General features: G+C 37.2%; 1 pseudogene; it reads right to left on the bottom strand.

Moving 5' to 3' along the window:
* Positions 1–335: 335 nt before the first annotated feature.
* LOC147634209 (jasmonate-induced oxygenase 4-like) lies at positions 336–2,864 on the bottom strand (annotated as a pseudogene).
* Between the last annotated feature and the right edge of the window lie 9,267 nt (positions 2,865–12,131).

Raw genomic sequence — 12,131 nt, 5'->3', positions numbered from 1 at the left:
TATGACATAGTTAATCAAATTATGGCCACTATTAAAGCTCTTACCATTAATTCTCTTTTACAAGCTTTTCTCCTTAAGTAGAAAAGCTATTCATGCTATTAGTGACATGCACATAAAATATCAATATCATTAAGAATGAAGTGTGATATATATGTCCAAGAACATATTAAAGCGTCTCAAGTCTCTATCTATATATGATATTTGATTATACGTCTAAGGGTTGCTACCACCTTCTTTAGGGGTGATCCATGCGATATATGTCTAAGGACAATTATGCTTCAAATTAAAGTGTCTCAATCTCTAGCTAAATATGATATTTGACTATAATGTGCCAATTAGTGTGTTGTTACAACCTTCTTTGGAGGATCCAAGTGTGCAACAAGGGTCATTATAGTTTGATTGTTGCTCACCACACCACGGTGTAATGCGCTTTTGTACTTGCCATTGGTTAGCATCTATAATCAAAAAATAAAAAAGAGTCAATATATATATCAAGATGATATCCTAAATTTACAGTTTTACAAAAGAGAAGCATGGCACAAGGTGTTCACTAGTGTGTAGCCTAGTAGTAAAAGGAATTCATCTTTTAGAAAAGAGAAGCATGGCAAAAGTTGTTCACTAAAGTGTAACAAGGAATTCACCTTGTAGGATGAGGACCCCCTACTAAGCTACATCTATTAGAGTGTAGCAAGGAATTAACCTTGTAGGATGAGGACCCCCTACTAGCTACATCTATTAGACATGATCTTTGGGTATCACTAAATATTTATAAACCTTTTTTTTAAAGACAACAATATGGCACAAGTTTGGTGGTTTTAAGTGTGTTAATGATGTGGCTCTTACAAACTGGTTAACTTAGGGCTGGAGGACTTTACCTGTAATTGATCACCAATATTGATGACTAATGCGTTCGGTATGGGATCCACTGAGAACCATTGGCCATCCTTGCACACTTGAAGTCCATCCATATCTTTGTCTTGTAGTAGAACCGTCATGCATCCATGGTCCTTGTGTCCATGTGTCCCAAGAACAAGGTCAGGTTGAGGGCAAGGAGGGTAGTAGTTTGCTCGGAAGAACAAGTTGTAATGTTGAAAAACCTTCTCTAGATGGTCATCCTTCATACCAAGGCTTTTGGACAATGCGGCGAGCAAACTTTTGAAAAGGTTCTGTAGCTCGGTGCCGTAGGAATCCACCATGCCCCTAGAGTGGTCACATCACAAAGAGGTGTTGGGCCATGTGATATAATGGAAAAAAAAGTGTGTGTGTGTCCGTGTGTAAGGGGGGGGGGTGTATGTGTGTACTGTCTCTGAGAGAGAGACTGTGTGTGTGTGTGTGAGAGAGAGAGTGAGTGAGTGAGTGAGAGAGAGAGAGAGAGAGAGGGGTTGGACCTTAATCCTTCGGGTTGGGAAGGCCACATGTCGAGTTTCTTCAATGAGGGGGGAGCCAGGTAGCCAAAGAGGGAGTCCATCCAGTCATTTGCGGCTCCTTGGAAGAAGTTAGTGTGGCCATATCCGAGCAAGCCTTCAGTGCTCTGATCCTTCACAGAGTAACCTTCCTTGTCGTCCATGGGGAGCTCAAAGAACTGCCTGGCTGCCTGTCTGGTCCCTTCAATAACGCTCGCGGGTATGCCATGGTTAACCACCTGCAGCACAGCAGCAAACAGTACAGACCACATCAGCTATACGCTTTTATCTCCTCTTCATTATTATCTAATCTTAAAAGCTAGCTAGCGCAGGCACGTTAATGTAATTAACCTACTTGGAAGAAGCCCCACTCCTCGCAGGCTTTGGCGATCTCTTTCAGGGTGTCCGCTTCCGAGTCTCCATGAAGGCCTGCCATATCCACGAAGGGAAGGAGGCCCGTGTTTCTTTGGGCCGGATGAGGCTGCTGCTCATGGGGGACCAAGAACTCCTGGGGCACCTCCCGGCACGGCCATCTGGGATAATTTCTGCACAAGATGGCGTTTCTCGTGATCCGTCACCTTCTGTGCACTCTCCGGCACAGCTAGACGTTAGCTGGAGAAGATGGTGGTCATGGTAATTAACGACGTAATTAAGTGCTAATCGACGCTCAAGCAGAGAAGGCTTGCGAAATTCAGAGGAGATCTAATGCATTTATATAGATTGCTGATTGTGTTAAACCAGCAGGGAGCAGTGAAGCATGCGGCGCCCATCGGAGAAGGCGAGGTGGCCGGCGACATTGAAAAAATACGCTCCTAGCTTATTTTGATTGCGGTTGAAACTTTTTTGTTGTTGAAAAAAGGACAACAAACATTGATGTGTGGATTCTTGACTAGACGACAGGCCAATGCCAAGACGTCTCCTTAATTTGACCTAGTTGTTTGTAAATAATTTTTTTAAATACTAGTTTCTTTCTTTCTTTTTCTTGGGAACAAGTAATTATATATATTAATATTAATAAAGACAGCCCTTTACAAAAAGTTCTCTTACAATCCTTCTCTTAGTTTTTTCCCTTTTTTCAGATCAATAATAGTTATATATATTAACTGAAACTGTTCAAAAACTGCAAATACAACCAAATCAAGGCTACAGTGTCTATATTTACTACTCCTTCTCAACTTCATTCAGAATTTTACACAAAAATTCCCATCTCTCTTCTTGATGCTCCAAAAGTATTCTGGCCTCCATCATAGCTTCTGTAGTGCATCCTCCAGGGGACTGTTTTTCCAGCATCCCCCCTTTCTTGGACCAAACTTTAATAGTGGGTCTTGTTCGCACTTGGTTTTCTACGAGGGCGACAAATGTACGATCAACTTGTTTTTCTTTACGGTACCACCTTAGAGTTTTTGGTCCAAACTTGGGAGGCCTTTTCTTCCCTTCCCAAAATCTCACCTGCAGCACCATACAGACCAAAGTTAGGGGTTTATTCCTAGTATGTTTGAAGCTCACCAAACTCTGAGGCAAAATTCAAATCATATTTGTTTGCAGGTTCTGAATCACCATATCCAGCTCAAAACATCTTATTTTATTCACATTACATACCAACCAGCACATGTAACACACTTATGCATCAAGTCTGACTCTTGCAAGCCTGTACATACTGCCTTCCTAAATACAATTGCATTCCTGCTAGACCAGATTTCCATCAAGATGCAAGCTCTGATGATATTAAAAACCAAACCAATATATTCATTACTAAAATTGACCATTTACGCAAGATCCAGTCCCCCCAACATGTTTGCATACCCAAGCTCTTCTCTATCCATCTACACATTTTGGACCAAGTACCCCTAATTGCTAGGCATTCCCAAAACACAAGTGATGACCTACACCTGGGACAAATGCCAATAGATACATTAGATTTTAAAGCCAGCGGAATCATCAACCATATAAAGATCCTCCAATTTACAATTAGGTAATCTGCACATGAGGTCCCACCTTTCCAAACAAAAGAACATTGTCCCCATGAAATGTGATATCCTAGCTACATACAGGCAATCATCATGGCTTTAGAACTGCAGCCCTTAGGAGATTGCTTCTCCAGGACCTTCCCACCTTTCATCTTCCCAAACGAAAGAACATTGTCCCCATGAAATGTGATATCCTAGCTACATACAGGCAATCATCATGGCTTTAGAACTGCAGCCCTTAGGAGATTGCTTCTCCAGGACCTCTCCACTTGACTAGATCTTCCAAATTGGTCTAGTTCCTAGGGGGTTCATAATAAAAGCCACAAAAGTCTAGACAGTGTGATGACGTGGCATGTTACATGCCACGTCTTCACCAATTTGGGAACTTCTTGAATAATCAAAATTTCCCATCATGATATATATACTTGGAAAGGTCTTGATGAATAGATTTCAAATGTGCAATAATCGCTAACTATTCATTTGATTTGCAAAAAATTCACCATGAGCCCATTTTTCTAGAGAGAGGAGGTGTGGAAATCCTTAAGGGACAAAAATGAGAGTCCAAATTTTACCTAATGGTAGATATAGGATACCAATGCCTCCTTCACTCTTTGGCATACTCACTTTGTCCCACGTAAGCAAAGCTACCACTCTCCTACTACTACACCTATTTCTCCATAGAAAGTCCCTTATTATAGGCCCCATACTTTTCTTGAGTTTTGCCAAAGTTAAGCACTAGGCATAGGAACATGATGTAGGTATTTAAAACAACATTACAAATGGTGACCCTTTCATGAAATGGAACCCTAACCCCCTCCCATTTATTCAAGTTCTAGATGAATCTCTCTAGGGTCCAATCACTTACAACCCTTCTCTTAGATACATTAGATTTTAAAGCCACCAAAATCCTCAACCATATAACATCCTCCAATTTACAATTAAGTAATCTGCATATGATATCCCACCTTTCATCTTCCCAAACAAAAGAACATTGTCTCCATGAAATGTCACGAGACCCTTTTGTACTTCTTGAAGAAATTAATTTTAAAAAACTCACAAATTATTTCATAATTGAAAGAAAGACGTGAATTAATTTAAAAAACCAGATAACATAGCATAACACAAGGCAAGGGATATAAAATAACATCACCATCAAGAGTAAAAGGAGTAAAGGATAGTGAATACCACACAGAAGAAAAGAGTGGGTGCAATCTTCCCCCTCAAATGTGTAGCTCTACTTCCACGACTTGAGTATTTAGAGAATTTTACTCATAAAAATAGCCCAAGGAGCTTAGAATAGATGTGCGTGCAAATTGGGCTTTCTTTTCCCCAATTTTGGGTATTGCTTTACATATTATTAACCATATGAAGTCTCCCTAAGGTTTGTACATATAAAAACCTTTACCCAAATATAATTGCTAATGGGCCTTGTTACATAAAATAATTTTGTGCACATTTGCACATATAATAATCTTATGCACATTTGCACATTCCATTAAGCTGAATCCTGCACAAATTAAATTAAGTATATTTTTGGATGATTATTAATTCATCAAAAATATGATAAAATCTATACCTGTAAACAGTCCTCCCATTTGGGGAAGCAACTATCCTCGGTTGTGTAAGAAAATTATCGAGAGAATAAGATTATGCTGTAGGTATTGATGTCATAACTTGAAAGGTAAACTCAGAGGTCTGAACATGGCTCAGAGGCACAAAGGCATGGCTCAGAGGTTCTTATGGACATGGGATACCAACAAGAAAACTCTTGCGATACCTAAATTGGTGATTATCTCACTGATTATCAAATAAAAAATAACATGCATAAAAAGTCTAATACATGATTCACAAAACAAAAATGATCATCATCTTCACACCACCACTCAATCCACTAGCCATACGACACCTCAATTGGTACTCTCATATAGTGTGACACCTCAATTGATACCCTCTCACATCTCATGCAGTGAGACACCTCAATCGATACCCTTTCACTTTTCATTGGCTATACTCAGACACTGTCCACATTAGTTAAACAATTAATTGAATACATCAATTAATCCCATAATCATGATCATGTGGATATTTCTAATGGCCTAGGTTAAGTAGCAATGAGCTCAAGCACACCACTTCAAGAGCTCCACACCTCATTGGGTAGCTATTTCTATCATTGTCTCCCAGGTGGCTAGCATTGTCACACTATTCAGTTGGACTACAGGTCCTTGTTCCTCCTCTCACCTCATGCCACACACACACTCACTAGCATGCATTAGAGAAGAACATTAGTAAGAGAAAGACTTGATTGCACAATGGGAGACTATGTTGCGTAAGTGTGTTCACGCATACTTAAACTATGGTAGATCAAGCACCCAAGGCTCATACATGACCTTTTCATATACAATGCTTAATCTCATAATACATGCATATGAAGTACATTTAGAGAGAATCCATTCTAGCTTATTTTACCAATGCTCTTGAGCTATTGATAAAAGTACCATACGATAGTTGGTTGTTGAGATATCGAGCTCATCTAGTGAGGTGGTGGACACTGATGACCCGCCTGGGGGATAGGCCCACACTTACACCACTGGCATGGTTGGTGAGATGGGTGATATGCGGCCAGTGGGATGACAGGCTGTGTGATAGCCATTCTAGAAACTGGCATAGTTATAGCGCCAGCTCATTTAGTTAGGTTCACACTATAGAGAACCCTAGTATGTATTTGGTTGAGTACCTTTTCATATGGTGTGTACTCTTATCTTTGTATATGGTGTGTTGAGTGTTGTGTGAAGAAGAATAAGATTTTCAGCCTCTCACCTTGTGTGTTCTCTTTTAGGGTTTGTGAGTGTGTGTGTGCTTGCAAGAGCTCAAGCTCTCTTCTCCCCTACATCTTTTCATGGTATCAGAGTAGCCTGGTTCATGCTAAGGGCTAAGCTGCAAGCAAGAGAAGCATAGGAAGCGGTACGAGGGTAAGAGCTTCAACTACTCTTCCCTATTTGTGTTGGCGACTACACCCTTGTCGGGAGCTCTATGGGAGGCATCAGCAAACGATCTCTGATTGAGGAGCTTTCTTCGCGGGACTAAAGCTGTGCTAGGGCAACTCTGTTGTCCTATACATTTTGGGGGCCGAAAATGCATTTCGAAGTTCATCTTGAGATATAGACAACAACAAGTATTTCAATAACAACCACACACATGTTTGCTAGGCATAAGTAACCCGAGAATCACCCCTCCATATACAAACCAATTGAAAGAAACAGTGGAGGCCCACAAGCATGCCATATATGGGCATGTCCGATATACAGTTGCATAAATGCATGAGAGGATGGCTTCATGATGATTGGTGTGGAAGACTAGATCTACACATATGCAATGAACCAATCAAATGAATGTATGTAAGACGAGTCTAAGTGTCCCATACCACATAGGCACGTTGCACATACACGCATACGATGGTAAACGATAGAATACATAAATGTGTCTAGAGTAAGTATACCAATCTAATGTCCCATACCACCAGATTAATTCCATACATCACTTCCTTCAGAATAGAAGTTTTAGGCGGAGTGGCTAGCTCCTTTTGAGACTTAAATTTTGACTCAAATTTTCTCTATCTAGAAATTTTATTTAATTTAATGAACTTGAACTAATCTTAATGTTGAATCTATGGTTTATTAATTAGGTTTTTAGGTTGGAAAAATATTATAGAAATACTTATGAAAAATTTGTATAAAAGGAAGTGAATATATACATACCTCCATCATTGGTGTCATTGAAATTATCTATCAAAATAATTTTGATACTCAAAGAGACGCGAGTTTTTAAACAAAATTCACAAGAAGCTTAACAGAAGCTTAACATTATAACAGATAAATTGATTATGGATAGGAAATACTAACCTTGAGTTGAAAAGTTGTTTGAAAGCATGTGAAATTATAAATGAAAAGCGGATAAATTTGATTTCTCAAGAGCTTAAGCAAAAATTAAATATGAATGACTAGTAACAATTCTAACAATCTTGATTAATTAAACAAGTCTAGATGATGAAAGCTTAATTTTCGTTTGAAGTTAAAATAAACTTGAATAATAAATATGAATTTCGCCATCATAAGGTTGAGTTAGGTGTAAGAGGATCGTACCTTACATATATTCGATTGCCATGATGTTCTATATTGAGAAAAATGAGAAAGCAATGCAAATGGATCAAAATATAGTTATTCTTCCAAATGTAACTAGGGTTATATTAAATTATGAATTTATAAGAAATAAAACTTATAGTACTATGGTTTGAAATTCTATGCATAAATATTTAAGCGTGATCATTATTGTAAGGATATAAATGAGAAACTTACTTGGAAGGTGTTTGAATCACTGTCAGAAAGAAAAAACTTACATAGAAATATTGGAAGAATTATTTACTAGGTTATAATGTAGGTGTTGACTAGTTCTGCTACAAGATACATTATTGAAAAGGACACAAATACTACAAGCATATTTTTCTATGAAGATTAAAATTATGGAAAATGGAGAAACAATTTGCTATGGTGAAAAAGATAAAGAGATACCAACTTCAAAAAAAAGTTATAAAATAACAAGAGAAATGAATACAAGAAGTCGAACAATATTTACATTCTTCTAATGATGGAGGTATGGTCAGCTATTATCATTTTCTCAGGGGTTAATTTGGTTCTAAGGTAATGGAGTCGATTAATAAACTCTTCATCCATTATTATCGAGATGAATCATCTTCTATAGAATATCCACGTATGATGTCGATCCGCTTTAGAAGGTGACAAAAGCATATGTTTGGAGTAAAAACTGTGGTGTTTCCAATGGCTATGAAAACAAAACATTCTTCATCATCATGCATCCAGATCTTTGACCATTCATCTTGTTGTCGGTCGTAGTAGCTGTTGAAAATTAGCATGATTTCATTCAGATATATATGCTAAATGGGTGCATTGTGTCATGAGTCACATGAGCTCCAAAGATGTATGAGGATCATGAGATGATGATCAAGTCATAATGCTATAGTAAAAAAAACAAATTGTCATAATGCTATAGTTAAAAAAACAAATTGTCATGAGGACTTGTTGAGTGTAGTTGGTGCGATGTTGTGTAATTAATTTTGGTTTTTTTGAGAGTCTTAAGGTTATGCACTATTATGATTTAAATACAATGAAAAACTAATAGCAATTTTAACAATCTAGATTGAAAAAAAGACGAAAGGAAGGAACACAATTTCAAGACAAAATAAATTTAATTACATCCTTTGTCTAGGACTAAGGATGCCAGGAGTCCTACTCAAACAGTCTAAAAAGATGTAGGGGAAAAGTATTCATGAGGTTTGTAATAGCTAGTATGGAGAATGCTGCCAAAAGACAATATTAGATAATTTGGAAAAAATCTCATACTTTGGGAATTACCTTTTTAACATAGTTTTGGCATATCTTGAGCATATTAACTCCAAATTTGTCGGACATTATAGATTTAGATCTTACACTTCAAGATCTTTCCAATGATATGTCACATGATGGGGTTTTGAAAAGCTTGGATAGGTTCACCATGATCCCATTTTTCAAATGGGAATGGGATTTTTCCCAAATTATCTAATATGGTGTTCCAAATAGTTGGGTACGTGGATATAAATTTTAGAAACCATGTCAAAAAAGTATAGATTGTACAGCTTAGAAACCATGTCAAAAAAGTATAGATTGTACACCTTAGGTAAGGCATTTAGAAAGGTATTATGGGTAACTACCGTGATGTCCAAATCCATGACTTTTGTTGTTGAGTCCCTAACGATTCCTTCCACCCATAGAGTGATAGAAGTCCATCCCTCACAGAATGGCCATGGGGGAGGCTCATGGTTGGTGAGTTTCTATACTAGAAGATAGATATGTGGTCCAGAAGTCTCTCTGAGGACCAATAAAAGTGGTCGGGTCGAGGGTTGTCCAGCCATTTTACCGATATTGATTTTAAGCCCAAAATAGTTGAACTTTACAAGACAAAGAAGCCTGTAAGTAAATGTATTTTATCTAAATTTTTAGGTAAGCGTCTCTTAAACATTCAATCAAGAAAAAAAAAATAACAATTGAACAAAAAGCATAATTTTAAACTACCCCTATTTATATGCTATGCTTTACTATTAAACATAGTGAGAAGGCACTGAAAATTTGTTAAGATGAAGAAAGAATAAAACATATGAGTAGTAAGTATAATTAAATTAGAGATGAGGTGAGTTGAGGGATCTTGAGGATAAGTTTATAAATGTTTTCTTTTGCGAGAGTGATAAATTGGATAGTTTAATGTAGGCTTCACTAGACTACTTGTCTAACCCTACGATGGTCATTTTACAAGACTTTTCTTTTCCTTTCTCTTTGGGTCTATGAAAATATTTGGTGTTATAAAAATTTAAAGTGTGTACCCTAGATTTATATTTATATTGGTATTAAGATTTTTGAAGCTTATAGTAATAAGTTTTTCCTAGGTTTTATCTAAGCTTTTTAGAAAGATTATTAAAGCTATTAAAAGCTTGAATTTTAGTTTCGAGGTAAAACCACTAAAGGTTATAAAGCAGCTAGCATGTAAGAGACATGGAGTCCTCCTAAACATTTACCTTTAATTTTAAAAACCTGTGCCACTCTATATTCGTGCATTCATGGCCATCGACCTAGGATTGACGATAGATATATATATATATACACACACACACACACACACACTATTATAGATATATATTTTATTATAATTTTTATGAATTAATAATCGTACAAAAATATGCTTAATTTAATTTGTGCAGGATTCAGCTTAATGGAATGTGTAAATGTGCACAAGATTATTATATGTGCAAATGTGCATAAAGATATTTTATATAACAAGACCCATTAGCAATTATATTTGGGCAAAGATTTTTATATGTACAAACCTTAGGGAGACTTCATATGGTAAATAATATGTAAAGCAATACCCAAAAGTGGGGAAAAGCAAGCCCAATTTGTACGCACATCTATTCTAAGCTCCTTGGGCTATTTTTATGAGTAAAATTCTCTAAATACTCAAGTCGTGGAAGTGGAGCTACACACTTGAGGGGGGGATTGCACCCAATCTTGTCTTCTGTGTGGTATTCTCTATCCTTTACTCCTTTTACTCTTAATGGTGATGTTATTTTATTTCTCTTGCCTTGTGTTATGCTATGTTATTTGGTTTTTCAAATTAATTCAAGTTTTTGTTTTAGTTATGATTTAATTTGTGAGTTCTTTTAAATTACTTTCTTCAAGAAGTACAAAAGGGTCCCATGACATGAAATGTGATATCCTAGCTGCATACAGACAATCATCATGGCTTCAGAACTAGCCCTTGGGAGATTGCTTCTCCAGGACCTCTCCACTTGACTAGATCTTCACAACTAGTCTCGTTTCCAGGGGCTTCTCAATAAAAGACACAAAACTGTAGACATTGTGATGACATGGCATGTAACATGCCATGTTTTCACCAATTTGGGGACTTCTTGAATAATAAAAATTTCCCATCATGATATATATCACTGGAAAGGTCTTGATGAATGGATTCCAAATGTGCAATCTCTGCCAACGTTTGATTTGATTTGACAAAAATTCACCATGAGCCCATTTTTCTAGAGAGAGGAGGTGTGAAAATCCTTTAGGGGAAAACATGAGAGTCCATATTTCACCTAACGGTAGATGTAGGATACCAATGCCTCTTTCACTCTTTGGCATACACAGTTTGTCCCAGGAAAGCCAAGCTACCACTCTCATGCTAATACTCCTATTACTCCATAGAAAGTCCCTTACAGGCCCCATAATTTTCTTGACTTTTACCAAAGTTAAGCACTAGGCACAGGAACATGATGTAGGCATTTAAAACAACATTACAAATGGTCACCCTCTCTTCAACTTCTAGATGAATCTCTCTAAGGCCCACTCACTTAGCTGTTTGTTTTTCACCTCCACTCCAAAAGGAATTCCCAAGTGTACAAATCAAAGTCATTGTCTTCAGTCAGACTTATGATCTTGGATTTATGAATGTTGCATCTGGACCCAAAACCTTCAGCAAATTCCTATATAATGGATAGTGCTTCCACTACAAGACAATGCTGCCATACACGCGTTTCATACACACAATAAATTACGAACGCGTGTATGGTCGCGCCTGTATTTGAATAGAATCGGGCGCGTGTATTTTAGCATTTAAGTTCGCGTGTATGTTTGCATTTATCAATGCGTGTATAAACGCGTTTATATACACGCAGTAATACACGCATCTATGCACGGTAATATTCACGGATTAATACACGCTATTATACACGGATTAATACACGCCACTATACACGGATTAATACACGCATGGCAGAGAAAAACTGAAGAAAAACTGAATTCCTTTACAAAATTAAAAACTATTTTCTTTAAACCATCTCATAGTACATTACAATATACATCATTACACAATCCCACTACATGCATTTACAACAATGAAATATATTCAAAAATAAGCCATGCATATGAGATGATAGAAATGTCATCAATTTAGAACGTACAGTGTGACGGATTGATTAGGGTTCGATCTCATCTTCAATAAGATCCATCCTTGCCAAACGATCAACATCAATATCCATTTGATCAATTTGTAAGGCTACGATTAAATTTATTCCACTATCGATATTCTGTACTCCATTGATAATGGTATCGATGTCCTGATCATCCTCATCAACATCACCATCATCCTCAATGGTAGGGTCATT

Source organism: Cibotium barometz, chromosome 11 (assembly GCF_041138505.1).
Source record: "Cibotium barometz isolate CiBa-2024 chromosome 11, ASM4113850v1, whole genome shotgun sequence".
NCBI classification, from domain to species: domain Eukaryota; kingdom Viridiplantae; phylum Streptophyta; class Polypodiopsida; order Cyatheales; family Cibotiaceae; genus Cibotium; species Cibotium barometz.
Note: the sequence above shows the minus strand (reverse complement) of the source record. Positions and strands in the feature narration are given on the sequence as shown.